This window comes from Mya arenaria, chromosome 16, assembly GCF_026914265.1.
Source record: "Mya arenaria isolate MELC-2E11 chromosome 16, ASM2691426v1".
Lineage (NCBI taxonomy): Eukaryota > Metazoa > Mollusca > Bivalvia > Myida > Myidae > Mya > Mya arenaria.
This window is the reverse complement of record NC_069137.1, coordinates 24581956-24600882: the sequence shown is the minus strand read 5'-3', so window position 1 is coordinate 24600882 and position 18927 is coordinate 24581956. Positions and strand designations below refer to the sequence as shown.

At 34.3% G+C, this 18927-nt stretch overlaps 1 protein-coding gene and 1 pseudogene across 1 annotated transcript in view; one reads left to right on the top strand and one right to left on the bottom strand.

Annotated features, from left to right (window-relative positions):
• Positions 1 to 18927, top strand: part of LOC128221513 (NAD(P)H-hydrate epimerase-like) — a 46454-nt pseudogene that overhangs the window by 5952 nt on the left and 21575 nt on the right.
• LOC128221514 (angiopoietin-2-like) overlaps positions 1 to 18927 on the bottom strand; it is a 72944-nt gene that overhangs the window by 49452 nt on the left and 4565 nt on the right. The gene's annotated exons all lie outside the window — the stretch shown is intronic.

The window sequence follows — 18927 nt, the reverse complement described above, 5'->3', positions numbered from 1 at the left end:
TGATTGGCCACAATACCTTAATGGATTGTTTTATTGGCATTGATATTTAAAATGCTATTATTCGCCTTTTATTGCTCTAATTACTCATCGACATTTTTACTGACTTTATCATTCATTAACATCTGTCTATTAAGCTTATAATTAGTAAAAAAAATATTCTGAATTGACATTATTGTGTGAAATAAGTATTCCAGACATCTCATATTCCTTTAAAGTGTGTTGGAAATAAAAGATACTACTACTAGTACTACTAGTATAGTATCGTAGCTGGTCGGAAATTTCCGAGTTGTTTTGATTTAGAATATTAATGGAGGCCACGCATAGTTTTATCAAGAAGCGTGCCGAAAAACGCCGAGTTCTTACGATTGAGAATTTTGCTAGAAATTGATTGAGAAATATTATTAATATGATTCAAGAGTATTGAAGTTATTTTTAAGTTCATCATTCACAAGAGCAAATTGCGTATACATGTAGTTTTAATACCAGTTAAATACTTACAGGATATTATGATAGGTCGCCTGATTTGACGTTTTGTATCACGTCGAGCTCGGTTGGTAAACACGCGTAAGTTAACAGACGAACACATGTTCATACATCGAATTGGACGTGGAAAAGGAAACCAGAAAACCTTTCTATCGAGATAATTCTTGTATTTTATGCCTCATTTAAATAAGGTCTTATTTAAAGGAAATAAACTGCACTAAGCTTTGACAGGCCAATTCCCTGAAGTACCAATACGGAAATTGCGTCATAAATCAATCGCGTTTATGATTGAGTTCTTGTTCTGCAATATAAGCACAATTTGACCGGCTGTATTTTTCAGAACAGTTTCAATGAGAGAAACAGTATGTTCCTGAAATAATCCGAAGCAATGTGTAAAAGGTAGCATTCAACACATGGGTTGATACGGGATCAGAAAACGTTATGCTGGTTATGGAACAGTAATTTAGAATGCTTATGAATTACATATTAGGTATGTATTTCTCATTAAATTTGATTAAGGCACAAAATATACAACAGTTTTCCTAAAACGGGACATTTTTACCTGGGTAAAGGAAAAAAAAAAACAAGAGGGATCAGAAAAGGGTTTTCTGGATATGGAAAAGGAAATAAGAATGCTTACAACAAATGCACATATTAGTTAGATATCTCTGTTTAAATTTATTTAATGCGCCCAATACAAAATCTTCAAATGAACGGATTTGTGTTTCCTTTAATTATGAGAGGATTGGGCCGAATTTGGGCTCAAAAAGAAAGGCAAAAACACACTGAAAACCCTTCACTTATTACTTTGGATATGACTACCTTCTAAAATCTCAAACGCTCCTAAACACACTCGGCGTTGTGGTAGGCGCATAATCTTTGATTCGTTTTTTAGTTTCAATGCAAATCTTGTTTGACCCATTTGTCTTAAATAAAAAGCGGTTTCTCGTTGAATAACTAAGAAACGGCCACACAATGGGGGAGACAGGCGCCATTTAAAAAAGCAACCTCTTATTCATTTCCTTTTTGCTGTTTCGGTTTGTTTCAAAATTGCATTTTCCATGCCTTAAGTCTTGTAACAAATACTCAATTGCAAGAACTGTTAGGTTAGGGCAATACATCAATTGGCTGTCAACAAATTTTCTAAAATGAAGAAATTTTAGATATTAAATGCACCGAACGGAGATATTAAAACACTGAATATAAACTGAATAATTCCAAGAAAATAGCCAGCTTATAGACAAAAAATGCTCTCTTTGAAAGCCATAAGATTTAAATAGCTCATGTAAACGCAACAAATACAGGTTTATTATCCAGTATCCTGTCTGCTAAGACCGAAATATTTATGATCACTTTTACTAGTGAATCTGTTAATGCGGTTGATTACCTTTTTTCAATTTAACAAACGATATAGATATTTTAGTACGAGAAATTTAAGACAATGTCCCTGTGCTTTTAATGTCTTTATCTTGGCCAATATGGCAGGGATATAGATAACGAAAAGTTCCATACATCGTGATTTCTCTGCTATAGTGTACTATTTCATAGTTCACATTTATTGCAGAAAATATTTCTGTTGCGGACATTACGAGGGAAACATGTATTTGTTTACGAACGTGGAATACGCATGTTTGACACAATCGTCGGAAACCACGGAATTTAATTCCGGTATACTACATAAATACCGTGGGACAATTTACTGAACTAATCTTCTTCATGACTACTAGATTTTGCCCTCGGTACACAACGAAGCGTGAATATCTTTGACCAACAGGGGAAAGTGGCTTATGTGCAATTAGTGTCGGCCGATGTTGGGGGAGATATGTGTCTGCATACTTCCCTGCAGTGTTTGTTGCGCATTGACGTTATTTAACATTCCTGACAAATATCCAGGACACCATTTCTGATCGAATTAAATGGATCGAATTAATGTAAGTCGTTTGTCATTTCGACGAAAATTGAGTCACAAAAAGGATAAACATAGACACGAACATTCCGATAACAGCAGTGAGGATATACCTAGGGTCAAGTATATTAGGTAATAGGTAATATCGTATTGTTCTTGTAAGGTCCGAATGTTGTTATGTTTTAAATGAATGTCGAACATTAATATATTTAGTAAGTAATAAAACAATTATTGAGTACAATCCATAAATCGTCGCTGACAATGTCATATCGGCGGCAATCGATAGTGGTTGTCCAAGATCGTTGTCGATTAAATTACTTCCAGTATTCATGAATTTTGTTTTTGTTATGCGTTAAAAATCCAGCAAATGTTACTTTTTTCTCACCGGACAATTGTCGTTGTGCTCATTTAAAAAACGGAGGTCATTCTTTTACAAAAACGAAGTAAATTAAAACATATTGGCTCAAATCATTCCAAATTCTCCCAAAAGTACCTCCTTTTGCAATTATCGATCACCATAGGAATCCAGGCTCGTTGCATTATGATCGTAAAACCGTTTTTAATATCGATTGTATTTGATGTAAATTACTTTTTTGTAAAATGTTATTAAATTAAGATATTTTTTTGGAATTTTAATGTCAATATGGTTTCAAAGGAAAACAATTATTAAATATGCTATTAAATGGATAAAATGCAAATCATTTACTTCATGTGGTGTATATCGTTTTGCAACTGATTACTAATTAGTATGCATGTGTTTTCTGTTATGTTGTTTCTAAAGTTATTTTTGACAGTAAAGTGTAATGGAAATGTACTTACTGTTTAAACCAGCATGAATATAGACACTTACTGATTCCAGGTAAAAACATTTAAATGATCACGATGACAGTGAGTTTTAAGAATGTATTCCCAAATGATATTATGAACTTTCAAGAGTAATCCAAAGGCAAATTCGAATCGAGTATCGATAACAAATGTAATCCGATTATCAAACACTTATTATTTATCAATTCAATGGTTGAATAGCAACCTAGATCATGTATACAACTGTTTTCTACATATTCGTGGAACTTAAATTATCGTTATTACACTTTAATACTTTCATCTAATTACAATGCACTCAATTTTTGTTTTTGTTCTCAGTAAATGGTGAAAAACTGTTTCCAATCGAAGACATATAAGACAATATGTCATTTTTTTTGCGGGACTGATAAAATCAAAACGGCTCAAAAGTCATACTTTTTACTTCATCTATTTTTAATATCTTACGTGCAAATTTATTCCTTTCAGCAGAAATGTATATAAAATGTTTGTGTCATCAGTTTATTACATCATCTCGAATATATATGTTTGTTTTCTAAACAAAGCATCAACCATTTACAAGAGATCAATGTATTTAACATATAGAATTTGCATATTATGTTTAAAAAATAGATTAAAGCAAAACTCATTGATTATGCTATAAATGGATTTAACTTTGCGTGTTTATATTGCCATAAACCGTTGCATCTTTCGATCTTAACTTGAGTCTGGATTATTTTCTGAACCTTGACTTGGTGTAGATCTAATTGTGCTTTAGATAAAGGGGAAAAAAGCAGCATGAAAACATCTGGAATATAGTAGCCTACGACATGTGTTCAGTAATGAATTTAATAATGTTAGTTTTCTCAAAATGATACGACTAATTGGATTTCATGACAACCACGACTCTAACATTAACCTTTGCATTTATCAATACATTTCTTTCAACTCTTCATTGTTATGATACCCTTCATTTGGCATATGGAGGAACGCTCACGCAATGTTACGTGATATTTTAGTTAAATCAGTCAGAGGTATGAGAGAGAGAACTCACATCCAAACCTGGAACTGTATTAAATAAATTGAGAGTTAAAACGGAAGGCCTTAATATCTAGATTGAAACAATACAGATACAAGCCAAATCCTTCCAACTATATTTGTTGTAGCTGAAAGATAACAAGGCAAAACTGAAAACGCACACCTCCTAACCTATGAAAACCTTGTTGCTAAAGATGTTTTAGGCTTTTACATGTTTTAAATGTTTGTAAGTACACTTTGTGCTAGACATATTCACATGTTTGTAACGTTACTTTATGCTAGGCAGGTGAACATGTTTGTAAGTTCTGCTCGGACATATTGAACTGGATGCTCGGCAATGTGTCTATATTTTGATTTTTAGGGAATCTTTAAAATATTTACAAAAGAAAAGCTGTACTTGTTCAATCTCCTTAAATTCCTTGAAACCCAAAATTTCTGTGCCAAATCTCAATATCGGGGAGACCATTGTTTTAAAAAAAATCAAAAAAAAATCAATATTGTTAAACGTACCAAATGACAACTGGTAGTTTTTACTTGAAAATAGCTTTCCTTGCCTGAGCTGCTACAGACCAGAATTATGTTGTAGTAAACAATAAACCCATATATTTGTACATTGATGTAATTTTGACGATAAAACCATTAAGAGTCCAATTTTCATTACGGCGTTGTGGGCTTGCGTTTCTTAATACAGCAGTATCAGCACACTTTGCCACATCATCTGCGTGCAGTAAAAAGTCAAGATATTGACATAGATCATTGATTAAAAAAATATATTGGAGAAAACAAATATAAATTACACTTACAACACTAAGGAGCATAAACCTTTTTGCATTTACGTCATCATTTGTTATGACGTCATCAAAAGAGCAACCAAAATTATCTAAGTTAGCATGAGCCTTGAGTTTAGAATACATCGATAGTATTACGTTTATGAGCTTACCTTTTATTCCTTTGTTTGTCATTATAATGAAAAGTTTGTTGTGACCCATATAATCAAAAGCCTGTGAAATTTGCCGCATGGTCTTGACAAATATTTTTTGTATTAGGCATTGCAATGTAAACAAATTATCAACAAGAGGCCTTAGGCTGTCTATATGTACAACTACTTTGAGTTATTGATGAAATTTTCCGATCGGGAAACAAGGGAAATATTTGTCAATGTGTTGCCTGATGGAGAAAATAACCTCATAATCATATACGTAGTAGGATTTTCATGTGTATAAGGTTAATTAGTATACGACCAATCTGAAGCCAAAGCTGTGCACAAGCAAGATAAATCTGAAACATTGTCGTCAATATTTCTTTTTATTTGTCCCATTCTAAAGATATCGAAATACCATTCTAAAGATATTGAACTACCTAGCAGCTATCCAAACCCGTTTACCATGCATATGAAGGAAGGTACAATTCTCGAAGCAGTTTTTCTCTTGTAAATTGTAGGGCTACAAACCAACCATATTTTACCCGACGCGGCCATCCAAACCCCTGTTCGACGCACTGTACAAGCAATGTGAAGGGATGGACATGCATGTTTTATCTTTCTTCCCATCAGAAGCTCACCTTATAACCGACTCGTACAACTTCGTAGCCGATGCCTTGTTTGGATTTAGTTTCAAAGGTATGCTTCCCTTATATTAGACACGAACAACTTTCTTTCTGATGCCTTGAGAGGATAAAGTTTTAATGGTAAGGTATTTTGCAATAAGAAAACATATTTCTGGAAACAAATGATTTTCTTTTTATTTCATACAACGCATATGTTTTGACATCTTCCAATCCCACCTACTTATTCTTATAATGTCCAAACATACATGTAATACATTGCGTGAACAATATGTTGTTTGTTTGTTTGTTTAGTTGTCCAGGTCATAGTTTATATGTGCAATTTTCCAAAGGCGTATACAAATTATTCGTTAATATCAACCCTTGTTAAACGTATGATCTAATATTACTGAAAATATGCTTTTTAGGTGATATTAAAATGAAATGATAAGTTTTAATTCATTGTCCATGTATTTCTAGCGCCGGTGATACCGGAATTTGAACCGTTGATGGAGACGCTAAAAAAGGTTGAGTCGCCCATTTGCAGCATTGATGTTCCCTCAGGTAGTCCAAAACTTTAAACACGAATGGCTTATGTACGTGTAATGTGTATGATACGTGTATATGTGCGTTGGCAGAAGATATATAGGTTTATACGGTAGCCTTTAAATGAAGTTAATATCTTTAAACAACTATAAACATACACATGTGGAACATAAAAAACCCTTTTATAGCTAAAATATCAAATTGGGTAAACCAGAGCTAGGGTTTCAATTTTCACACATTTACTATTCATATACTACTATTTTCACTTGACTTTCAACTGATGAAAAGTAGCAGGTGTTTATTAGTCTTCATACCTGTCAAAATGGTCCGATATTGGACAGTTCTGAACGATACCATTTAATTTGTAAACGTTAGTGAGAATTCATCCAATCAATTTCTATTCTGATCTACTTATATCCGTTACTGCTATATTGTTGTTAAGTTTATGTAAGTTCACTAACGTATTGATTCTAATTTTGATACCATGCATTAGAAAAAAATGCTTTATAAAATTATATGGAATCAGGTTTATATTTTTGGCCAATGTGTTTAAAAATATGTTAAGGAGGATTTTTGCAAAGTATATAACCATTACTATCCATTGCTCGTCTTATAATAATTGTAGAATAAGAAGAAGATTTCTCAATTTGAGACTTGATTAATTTATGAATATGGACCTTGATCTACTGATCTCAAAATTTGCTCCATTTAGTTCAGCTTTGAGACCCAAACGGCCTATAACGGTGTTTCTGATCTCGCTATCTGATCCGTAATGTTTTTGGATGGGACGTTGAAAAAGGCGATCCTAATGGTCTTCAACCCGAACTGCTTATCTCACTATCTGCTCCTAAACAGTGTGCTCGCCTGTTCAAAGGAAAGCACCACTACCTTTGCGGGAAATTTGTCCCTCGTACTTTGGAACAAAAATACGAGCTGAACCTGCCGTCTTATCCTGGCACTGACTGTGTGATGGAATTACAGGTATTGTTGTCTTATATTGCCGATCCAATCTGGTAATTACGGTATTGTGGAGTTTATTGAACATCCAATCTGGTAATTAAGGTACGGTGGAATTATATTACCCATCCAATCTTGCAAATAGGGTACGGTTGAGTTATATTACCAATCCAATCTGGTAATTAAGGTATAGTGGAGTAATATTACTCATCAAATTTGTTGATTAAGGTAAAGAAGAGTTGTAGTGCCCATCCAATCTAGCAATTAAGGTATCGTGGAGAAATATTACCCATCCAATCTGGTAATTAATGTATGGTTGAGTGATATTGCCCATCCAATCTGGAAAATCAGGTATCGTGGAGTTATAGTGCCCATCCAATCTGGTAATTAAGGTATAGTGGAGTTATAGTGCCGATCTAATCTGGTATTTAAGGTTTCGTGGAGTTATAGTGCCCATCCAATCTGGTAATTTTGGTATGGAGGAGTTATATTACCCATTCAATCTGGTAATTAGGTTATTGGGGAGTTATATTGCTCGTCCAATCTGGTAATTAAGGTATGGTTGAGTTATATTACCCATCCAATCTGGTAATTAGGTTATGGAGGAGGTATATTGCCGACCCAATCTGGTAATTAAGGTATGGATTAGTTATATTACTGATCCAATCTGGCTAAGAAGGTATGGTGGACTAATATTACCCATCCAATCTTGTAATTAAGGTATGGTGGAGTTATATTTCCCATCCAATCTGGTAATTAGAGTACGGTTAAGTTTAACTGCCCATCCAATCTTAGAATCATAGGCAATTTCTTTATAACGATCGTTCAAAGGCGGTCCCTAACAATCTTTAATAAAATTACCTTGATTTTTATACCGTATATTTACACTGTGTTGTTTGTGGAATTTTGTGCTGCTGATCCATGTTTCTTGTTTGTGATTTTTTGTTTTTGTGTTCCTTGTCTTAGGCGTTTACCCTGTGCCATTGATCGGGGTTTATGTTTAAACTTTTGGCTATTGAGCTTGTTTCTGTAGGTTTAACAAAATAATGGTGAAGTTCTATTGTTCGACCGAACTAAATAAAGGAATTCATCAAACAAATAATCTGGTTCATAACTATCAGTAAATAATGATAAATGGTGATGCACTGTGACCACATGTAAATTTGTTGCTGTTTCAAAGAGTATAGCTTGTTAATAAATGATGAATGATAGTATGTTAAAATAAATAAGACTATATTTTTAATGTGATTTTTTCTCTTTATTTCGACTGAAATATGATGAGAAATTACTTTGTAATATTTCAAAGTCAACAAATCGTGATTTGTGTGTATATATTATATTTTATGTCTAAATGTTTTAATCTGTGCGCACCAGGCATCCTACAATCTCATATCTGTGTATCTATCAAAGCCAGACCTAGGATAGTTTTTCGAATAAGGTAAATCGTATTGTTCTTTACTGGTTGACGGCGCATACGACTTTGGGAGCTATATCCGTTGGTGGTGTCAATCATTCAATTGTTTCTGAACAAATAGTCGACTTATTGCAGATCGGTTCAGGCAAAGTACCTGTTGCACAGTTTAATTTTTTCAATTGTGTTTTGTCTTTTCAGCAGGTTACACAATAGGACGGAACCGCATAGCGTCATGTGACAAACAGGGAACGGACGCCGATTGTTAGTGTTTGCGTTTCTAACTTGCTAATATTGTACCTCCCTTTTTTGTTGAATAGTGTGTTATTTATTATACGTCATGCATGTATAAGGATGAACTGATCCATAGATACATGTTAAAAAGTTAAATAAAGTCCTAATATAACTTGCCGATTGTGTACTTCCCTTTTATGTTGAATAGTTTGTTATATGTTATGTGTTATAAGAGTTTCAGGTTGAACTGATCTATAGATACTTGTCAAAAAGCTTAATAAAGTGCTAATATAAAATGAACAGATGACGGCATGATAATACGTGATAGGTTACTTACTTCCAACTATCGCTTAAAAAGTCATTTAAAACATTTTTAAGTTATTTCCGTTCCTGTTTTCTCCATAAATTTGATAATAAATAGTCATATGTAATACTTTGAGTTATTTATTTCACGATTTCTTGTTTGCTGCGCAGAACTTGAGGCATACGTGTGTATGGTCCATGTTTTCCGGCGTCGTCGACGTCTGGCAGGAATGCAATTGGTACATATTTCATTTAAAGATGCACTCTTACTCCCACGTTAGATTTACCACAATTTATACTAATGTTTTATTTTTCCAAAAAGGATGAATAAATGTCGATAAAAATGGTTATTATCAAGGATACCTGTTTTAATTTGAAAGAAATGTGCATAAAGCACAGTATTTCTACCTTATGAGAGTATAGTAGATCACAGTATATAATTTATCATTCACCAATCATTGAATACTTTTGCGTTTTCAACTTTTGAATACAAGGCTACAATATTGTTATCAGTTATTAAATTTTCTATAGATACATTATTCAGTAAGTAGTTAAAGATTTATCAGTCAAAATGTATGTTTGTTATTCATTTGTATGTATTGATTTTGAATGAGAGTGTCACTTTAACTAGCTGAAGAGTCAGCAATCGGCCATACAAGAACTCGAAGCGTGTTGGGCTCAAATCTCCAACCTCCTGCTCTGTGGGAGGACGCCCAAACCAATAGGAGATGAAAGCGGTTACGTAATTAAAACTTGTAATCACAAACTTAAATCTTAAATAACGTTCATAACAAAACATGTTATGTGATATATAGAAATATATAGTTTATGTCTGTATTAACAAACCCATCAATTACATTGTCTTTTTATTGTTTCTTTCAATCATATATTGTCTCTACACTGAAACTTAAATAATTTAAATACATTGAAATCCTTTCAAGACATTCGAAAGTTAATACTCTTCACACCATATCAAACACATTTCATTTCTGAATCAATACCACTTGTTGAACATGGGCTTTTGCTGCTTACATCGCTACTGCTAATATGCGATAGTTCTTACTTGAATGTGCTAATATTTAAATGAAAAGATATAGCCAATCAGTAAATTATCACAATAATTTTCAAACCATATAAAACCAAAATGCATTTCTGAATCAATAACACTTTCTGAAATTGGCTTCATGCTGAAAATACTTCTAAAATTCCATAGTTGATCAATTTTGGAATGAAAACAATAAAGCCGCTCGTTAGTACTTTTAGATTTGAAACTGTAAATATGCTAATATATATATATGCATTTCATTCTTTCATTTTTACCATTAACGTAGGCGTCGCAGTTTGTCGAATAGTTCAGTCAATAACGTGATTAGTCCATAATCATGTTTTGTGTACTGTTAATTTATGACTTTGATAATATACATATCTGGAATATTGAAATGAGTTTTCTTACGTTTATTAATAATATCAGGTACAATTCGCTCCCATTTCAAGAATATCACGTTTCAGAAGACGTTGTACCACAAAGTACAAGTGATTCTGCGAATCAAGGGTAATTCGATTCAATCCTTTCTCTTTGATACTTGTTTTGTATTCATATCATGCGCCGTTGTCAGTTTGCTGATTATTTTATTCCTAAGTTTCTGATTCCAGTATAGACTAGCCCTTGGATTAAGAACAGATATAATGTCTTTTGAAATATAATGATTTATTCGTGTAGTTTTTAGACCCTATTTGTAATGCAATAACAAGGCTTTTGACACAAATCTTACCATAAGAGCTAACTTTTCTTCTTCATTTTTGGCTTCTTCTGTTCGCAGTCAAACATAATATGTTGTGTGCCTGGAAGCCATACAACTGGGATCACCTACCTGGCCAATGATTGATATTAAAGTGAAAAGGTCCAAAAGTATTGGAGCTTAAATAATTCATTAGAAAATAAAAATAAAAAATAGGAATTTTAACATCTTTGACCTGGTGAATCCATTGTCACATTTCGATAGCATCAACCAGATACGGTTCTCTATAAAACAAAAAATATTCCAGGACCTAATTATATATTTATATTATTGTCCAGGCAATTAGTAAAATATTGATAAGTGGACAAGAAGACTTGAATTGTTTTGCTTTTAATCTCACATGTTAAGGCGGGTCAAGTGGTAGATTTTAAATATTTACATGATGTTTGTATAAACCTGTTATCGGGGTACATGTTTTGTTTGTTTAATTTTCGTTTTTATTATGTTTACATGTATATATCTGCCTTATGATACTGGAGTAAATGATGCTAAATATGACACATTTTCTATGTTTAGCTTTAAATGATAACAATATGTTTGAAAACTAACTGTAAGTTGTTATAGTTTTTTTTTCTTTTCAATTATTGACATAGTTTTAGCATCCTTCTATGAGTAGTAAAACAAGTGCTTCTTTAAGTTATGTTTAACAAGAGTAGTCACAGACTGCACTTCTTTCTCAATAAGAGTCTTTAAAGTTTGAAAATAATACATTAACAACTAGTTAAGATATGCACCGCACAACAAAACGTCTATCAAAATACGCTCATATATTTAATCTATCATTGCCTTTAAATTCTAGGTTCATTTAGCTCATACCTGTGTCGCAAGCTATATAAAGAATAATTTGGCTAATAACATTTTTATTTCCTATTTAAATATTTTCAATCTTGACTTTGATTTGTTTAACCGGATCTTGATTCATATGACAAGGCAATGTTTTTTTGGGCTGGTCAACCGCAAAGGTTAATGAATGTACTGAGTGTCAAGATGAAGGAAAGTTGTCCAACTTCAGAGCCATGTTTCTATTTATTACAACTCAGCAATGATCTATTGAAATCGCCCATAAATTATACAAATGGCCTTCAGATAGGTCACACTCTGCTTACAGCTTTTGTTAAACATTTAAGATGGGTTAAAACAGTATAAATTGCTAAACAAATTCGTGGAACGAAAAAAGTACCTTTAAATACAGATATACATAGGAATGTGAATTAATCGTTTACGAAGAAAGTATTTCACGTGTATGATAACGTTAATTGCTGGCCGTAACTTGTTTATATCACGATTTTATGACATAGGGAAAAATTTATGACATAAGGGTAAATTTATTTAGTTTATTACAAATATTGAATTATTCGGGTATTGTTTTCCATTCATTGGAATCTTTTTCTTAATGAACAATATATATTAGTAATAATATGGACTGATATAATGGTCATTTCTTCACACTACAATAATAGTTTGCAATTGTCATAACCTGAACTGAATATGTTTCCTCGGAGTATTGGTTAAATATTGAAAGGACAAAGCTCATTTAGCAAGAAAAAATATAAGATACATTCTCAAAGTATCAACTCTTCGTTTTCGATCACAATACATTGTGCTTGTTTTCATATCAAACAAACATAATAATTGAAAGCAGATATTAAATCACGTCCTTGCACAAATTGGTGGGTTTGTTGATCTCAATAAATTGTGTAAATTCATTGGTTTTGTTGATTGATACTGATTCTAACTTGAGGTGAACGGAGCGAGGGATATGATCGTTTTGATCTGTAAGCACAAATGTTAAGAATAGTTTTGTAATATGCTTACTTGTTGTGTTACGAGAGTTTGTTTCATTGAAACTGAGCGTTTACGTAATGGAAAAAAACACAACAACAACAAACAAAAACAATCCATTTCTGAATCTGGATCTCGACCTGGAATGATAATGTTCCTGAATATATACCCTTAGGAGTTCTTGTTCTGTATGAAATAGAAAATGCATCTTCGCAACATATTTTAGACATTAGATACATAATGCATTATCGACTTTTTATCACAATGGCATCACAAAGGAGCTAAGACAATTCAGCATTATACAGGATTAATTGATACTAAATCCGTGAAGATACCATACTTGTTACGTTTGACTTTACAAGGTGGTTTTCCTCTGATCAGGAATTGCAAACAAAAACGATAATTGGTATGAAATAAAGTTTGTATCAGATCAAGAAAAAATATAAACAAAAGGTAATACACGAGAAAAACTATTTACTATCGTTAAAATACAATATAAACTACATGAAATAGCATTGCATCCAGACAAGCAATAACGAAGAGGCTGTGTCTTAATTTTATCATGCGGAAAATGCCATATTTTCTTTTACAATTATCGGTAATCTCATCAATCGGATCGCATGTAACTGTAAAATGTATTGCATAATAACATTTATTGGGTTATCGTTTCGATAGTTGCATTAAGAACTCATTTATTATATCACAAATCAACGCGATCTCATTGCTTGACTGTCGATGACTGTTCACACAATATGGTTTTTGACCTTCATAGACACCTTATCATGGTATTAACACCGTACATAGAGAATTTTCAGGCCTGTGTGTAAAAGCGTAATGGACGATATATAATTTCTGACAATGATATACATATATTTCACTTGCAAACCTAAAAGCATTATGTCATTTCTTGAATATCTGAGTGATAAAAAATTAACGAAATATAACATGGCGATGAATATACTTCTTCGATATTACCATGTTGGTGTGCATTTCTCAATTGTATGGTGCCGTTTGAGTTGCAACTATGAAAATGATCCGCTTGGTTGAGCACTATCAAATTAAACATTATTGATTGGAATAGACATGACAATCATTTATAAAGGAGCAATATGTGAAGGTTGTTTGTAGCTTTGAACATTAATTACATTTTCAACATAACCTCTTGTTAAGGTTACAAACACTACTTTACCCCAGTGAAAGGATTTACAGAACGTTTTTGCGATTAAATCAAACTAGCAAAAGTACATATCATTACCACTCGTTCTTCAGAAAAAGGTCATGATAGTGTCAATATTTTGTTATATATGATAACTTCACATTTCAAATTATGACTTAGCTTCAAAAAAAATCACAAATTACATTATCCACAATAGTGTTACTATTTTCGACGAGTTATTAAGTCTTATCCATTCACACCGACATCACGCTTTCAAAAGTCAATCATATTTTTTGTAAATTGTCATTTTCTCCAAATATTTATCAGAACATAATTTTTACTTCCACTGATACAGAAAATGAGACTGTATTAGGAAACAATAAACGGAAACCGAGGTTTAGCGAGAAAATTCATGGAAGAAAATTCCGAAACATGTCAAGATCTAGCAAATGAAGACTCGAATAAAAGAAGCGGGAAAGAACACAGAGAGATGTCCATCAAAAACTAATGAACAGTATAACACTCTCACAAAATAGGAGATGCGAACAGACAATAAAATTAACAATTAGAGCCACTTGGAAAGAGCAAAGAGTATAAGTATAACGTTACATAAAATGCAAACAATTGTACAACAGTCACACATCACGACTGGATAACTTTCTTGTCAGCAATGAACATAAGCGAGCTAACGTCCATGGAGATGGAAACTGCTTTTTCAGAGCACCAAAAGAAAGATAAAATGAATTTATAACTGATGATGTATCAGAAAGAAGTCAAAATCAGTGTAACACTATATTGCAAACCAGAGAGAGAGAGAGAGAGAGAGAGAGAGAGAGAGAGAGAGAGAGAGAGAGAGAGAGAGAGAGAGAGAGAGAGAGAGAGAGAGAGAGAGAGAGAGAGAGAGAGAGAGAGAGAGAGAGAGAGAGAGAGAGAGAGAGAGAGAGAGAGAGAGAGAGAGAGAGAGAGAGAGAGAGAGAGAGAGAGAGAGAGAGAGAGAGAGAGAGAGAGAGAGAGAGAGAGCAAAAGCGTTCAGTAGTGATTATGTTGAAACGTTGGACTCACAAAGCAGTGCTTAGGCCTTACAACTCTCTTTTCATATGTCATTGAGCTTAACTACTGTATAAAACTATGTGACCATTTGACCATTTATTCGTTGTGAAATAAACAAGTATTTTGTCAGCTGTGGAACAAGACCCAGTGCAAACGAGGATCCTCCGAGGTAGCTACATGTCTCATAAAAACACTATGTAAGTTTGTTAAAAAGGTTATGTGCAAAAGATTGTGTACATCTCTGACAAAACAGAAACCAGTATGTAACATCATCCTTCCTGTTCACACCTACAAGTACCACAACTAAAACCCCTTTGTCACAAGTTTCTTGTGTCAGAACAATTTCAAATGATTCTGTTCACTCAAGTATAGAAACAGCAAAAAACGTCTGTGTGTGTTCGTCGCAATGGATTACACGAAAGACGAACCTGTATGTTGTGGTTTTAATCAAATACAACCATATGGTAGAGTACAATAAATTTGTGAAAAACACTGTCCAAACTTATAATTGTCAACCTCTTGTATGCGCAAAAATTGGCTACATGTTAAATTGATTAGGTAAGAAAATCCTCAACCAAAAATACATTTGTGAACTTTTCGTTTGAAATGGACTCATTTCTAGAAATAGCTTAACCAACCATAACAAGGTAGACGGAAATGTTGGCTTTTGCACAAAGGAGATCATTTCATCACCTCTCACTTAATGTCAGCATAACAAACATAGGTGTTGTGTCAGTCATCAGACGATGAAGATATTGATGTTGAATAAGCTAAGTATTTCAAAATGAACAGATTCATTTTTTATACTGGAAAATGCTTTCCTTTTGTAGTAAAATCATGTATAATTTCTGTGCGGAAAACAGTGAACACTATCTTGTGCATACATATAATCAGTGTGCAATGCAAAACTGTTTACATGAGTAATAATTATGATAAACGTTAGTACATTTACACTGAACTGGAATTAAAAATCATGATACATAGCCTTGTTATTTGTAATATTGTTCAAATTTTTGCACCATAAATGAATTATTATAACGTTTACTATACTATAATTTTATAAATATAATCACTTATATTTGACATATTGTACCAAATATTGCAATATTAAAGATCAATGAACATTTCTTATGTTTTGTGTTTGACATTTATGCCTAATATATAAAGCAATAAGGTACCATATGACATAAGGCCCCTTACAGCATGCAGATTTATCTGATTATTCCAACTGAGGTTTATGCAACAAGGTACTAATTGCCATATGGCTCCTTTTCACATTATTTGTTTTACCTAACCACCTCACGCAAGAAGGTACCATGATACAAAATTAACTAATTAACCTTAATTATCCATTGTATTGATTTGCAATTCAAGGAACAATTTAAATAAACCATTTGAGAAAAGTGATTATAGATTTAAAGTCGCAAAATCGTTTTCTGATTTTTTAGGAACCGCCAAACCTTTAAATTCAATTTACTCGAAAGTATGAAAATGTCGCTTGGTACCTTTTTGCACCAATGGGACGATATTTGGTGTGTAACGATATTGAGCTGGTATCCTATTTGGTGTGTACGCTATTGAATGGATCTCATATTGGGTGGGTATCCTATTGGGTAGGTACACTTTTGGGTGAGTATCCTGTTTGATAGGTACGCTTTTGGTAAGGTACGCTATTTGGTAGGTCTTCAGTTGGGTGAGTATCCTATTGCGTGTGTCGCCTATTTGGTGAGTAAGCTTTTGCGTGGGTATTATATTAGATGAGTATCCCATTGGGTAGGTATCCTATTGGGTGAGTTACAAATTAGGTGAGAATCCTCTTGGGTAGGTCTCCTATTGGGTGGGTATCCTATTAGGTGGGAATCCTCTTGGGTGGGAATCCGATTGGGTGGGTATCTTATTGGCTGGGTATCCTATTGGGTGAGTCTCCTAATGGGTAGGTATTCTATTGGGTGAGTATCCTATTGGGTGAGTATCCTATTGTGTAAGTATCCTGTTGGGTGGGTCTCCTATTGGGTGGGTATCCTATTTGGTAAGTATCCTAATGGGTAAGTATCCCATAGGGTAGGTATCCTCTTGGGTAGGTATCATATTGGGTCAGTATCCTATTGGGTGGGTATCCTAATGGGTAGGTATCTTATTGGATAGATATCCTACTGGGTGGGTATCCTATTGGGTAGGTATCCTATTGGATAGATATCCTATTGGGTAGGTCTCCTATTGGGTATGTATCTTATTGGGAAGGTATCCTATTGGGTGGGTCTCCTATTTGGTAAGTATCCTATTGGGTGGGTGTCCTATTGTGTGAGTATCCAATTAAGTGGGTATCCTATTGGGTAGGTATCCTCTTGGGCAGGTATCCTCTTGGGTAGGTATCCTATTGGGTAGGTTTCCTATTGGGTGGGTATTATATTGGGTAAGTATCCTTTTGGGTGAGTATCCAAGTCAGTGGGTGGGTCTCCTATTGGGTAAGTATCCTATTGTGTGGGTCTCCCATTGGTTGAGTATCCAATTAAGTGAGTATCCTGTTGGGTAGATATCCTATTGGGTGAGTATCCTATTGGGTGAGTATCCAATTAGGTTAGTATCCAATTAGGTGGGTATCCTATTTGGTAGGTATCCTATTGGGTAGGTATCCTCTTGGGTAGGTATCCTATTGGGTAGGTATCTTCTTGGGTGGGTATCCTATAGGGTGGTTATCCTATTGGGTGGGTATCCTATTGGGTAAATATCCTATTGGGTGGGTATCCAAGTCAGTGGGTGGGTCTCCTATTGGGTAAGTATCCTATTGTGTGGGTCTCCTATTGGTTGAATATCCAATTAAGTGGGTATCCTATTGGGTAGGTATCCTCTTGGGTAGGTATCCTATTAGGTGGGAATATTATTGGGTGGGAATCAGATTGGGTGGGTATCTTATTGGGTGGGTATCCTATTGGGTGGGTCTCCTAGTACCCATAGGGTAGGTATCATCTTGGGTAGGTATCCTATTGGGTGGGTATCCTATTGGGTGGGTATCCTAATCGGTAAGTGTCTTATTGGATAGATATCCTACTGGGTGGGTATCCTATTGGGTAGGTATCCTTTTGGATAGATATCATATTTGATGGGTCTCCTATTGGGTGTGTATCCTATTGGGAAGGTATCCTATTGGGTGGGTCTCCTATTTGGTAAGTACCCAATTCGGTGGGTGTCCTATTGTGTGAGTATCCAATTAAGTGAGTATCCTATTGGGTAGGTATCATCTTGGGTAGGTATCCTATTGGGTAGGTATCATCTTGGGTAGGTATCCTATTGGGTAGGTATCCTATTGGGTAGGTATCATCTTGGGTAGGTATCCTATTGGGTAGGTATCATCTTGGGTAGGTATCCTATTGGGTAGGTATCATCTTGGGTAGGTATCCTATTGGGTAGGTATCCTATTGGGTAGGTATCATCTTGGGTAGGTATCCTATTGGGTAGGTATCATCTTGGGTAGGTATCCTATTGGGTAGGTATCATCTTGGGTGGGTATCCTATTGGGTAGGTATCATCTTGGGTAGGTATCCTATTGGGTAGGTATCATCTTGGGTGGGTATCCTATTGGGTAGGTATCATCTTGGGTAGGTATCCTATTGGGTAGGTTTCCTATTGGGTGTTTATCCTATTGGGTAAGTATTCCATTGGGTGGGTCTCCTATTGGGTGAGTTTGCAAGTCAGTGGGTGGGTCTCCTATTGGGTAAGTATCCTATTGTGTAGGTCTCCTATTGGTTGAGTATCGAAGTAAGTGGGTATCCTATTGGGTAGGTATCCTATAAGGTAGGTATCCTATAGGGTGGGTATCCTATTGGGTGGGTATCCTATTGGGTAAGTATTCCATTGGGTGGGTCTCCTATTGGGTGAGTTTCCAAGTCAGTGGGTGGGTCTCCTATTGGGTAAGTATCCT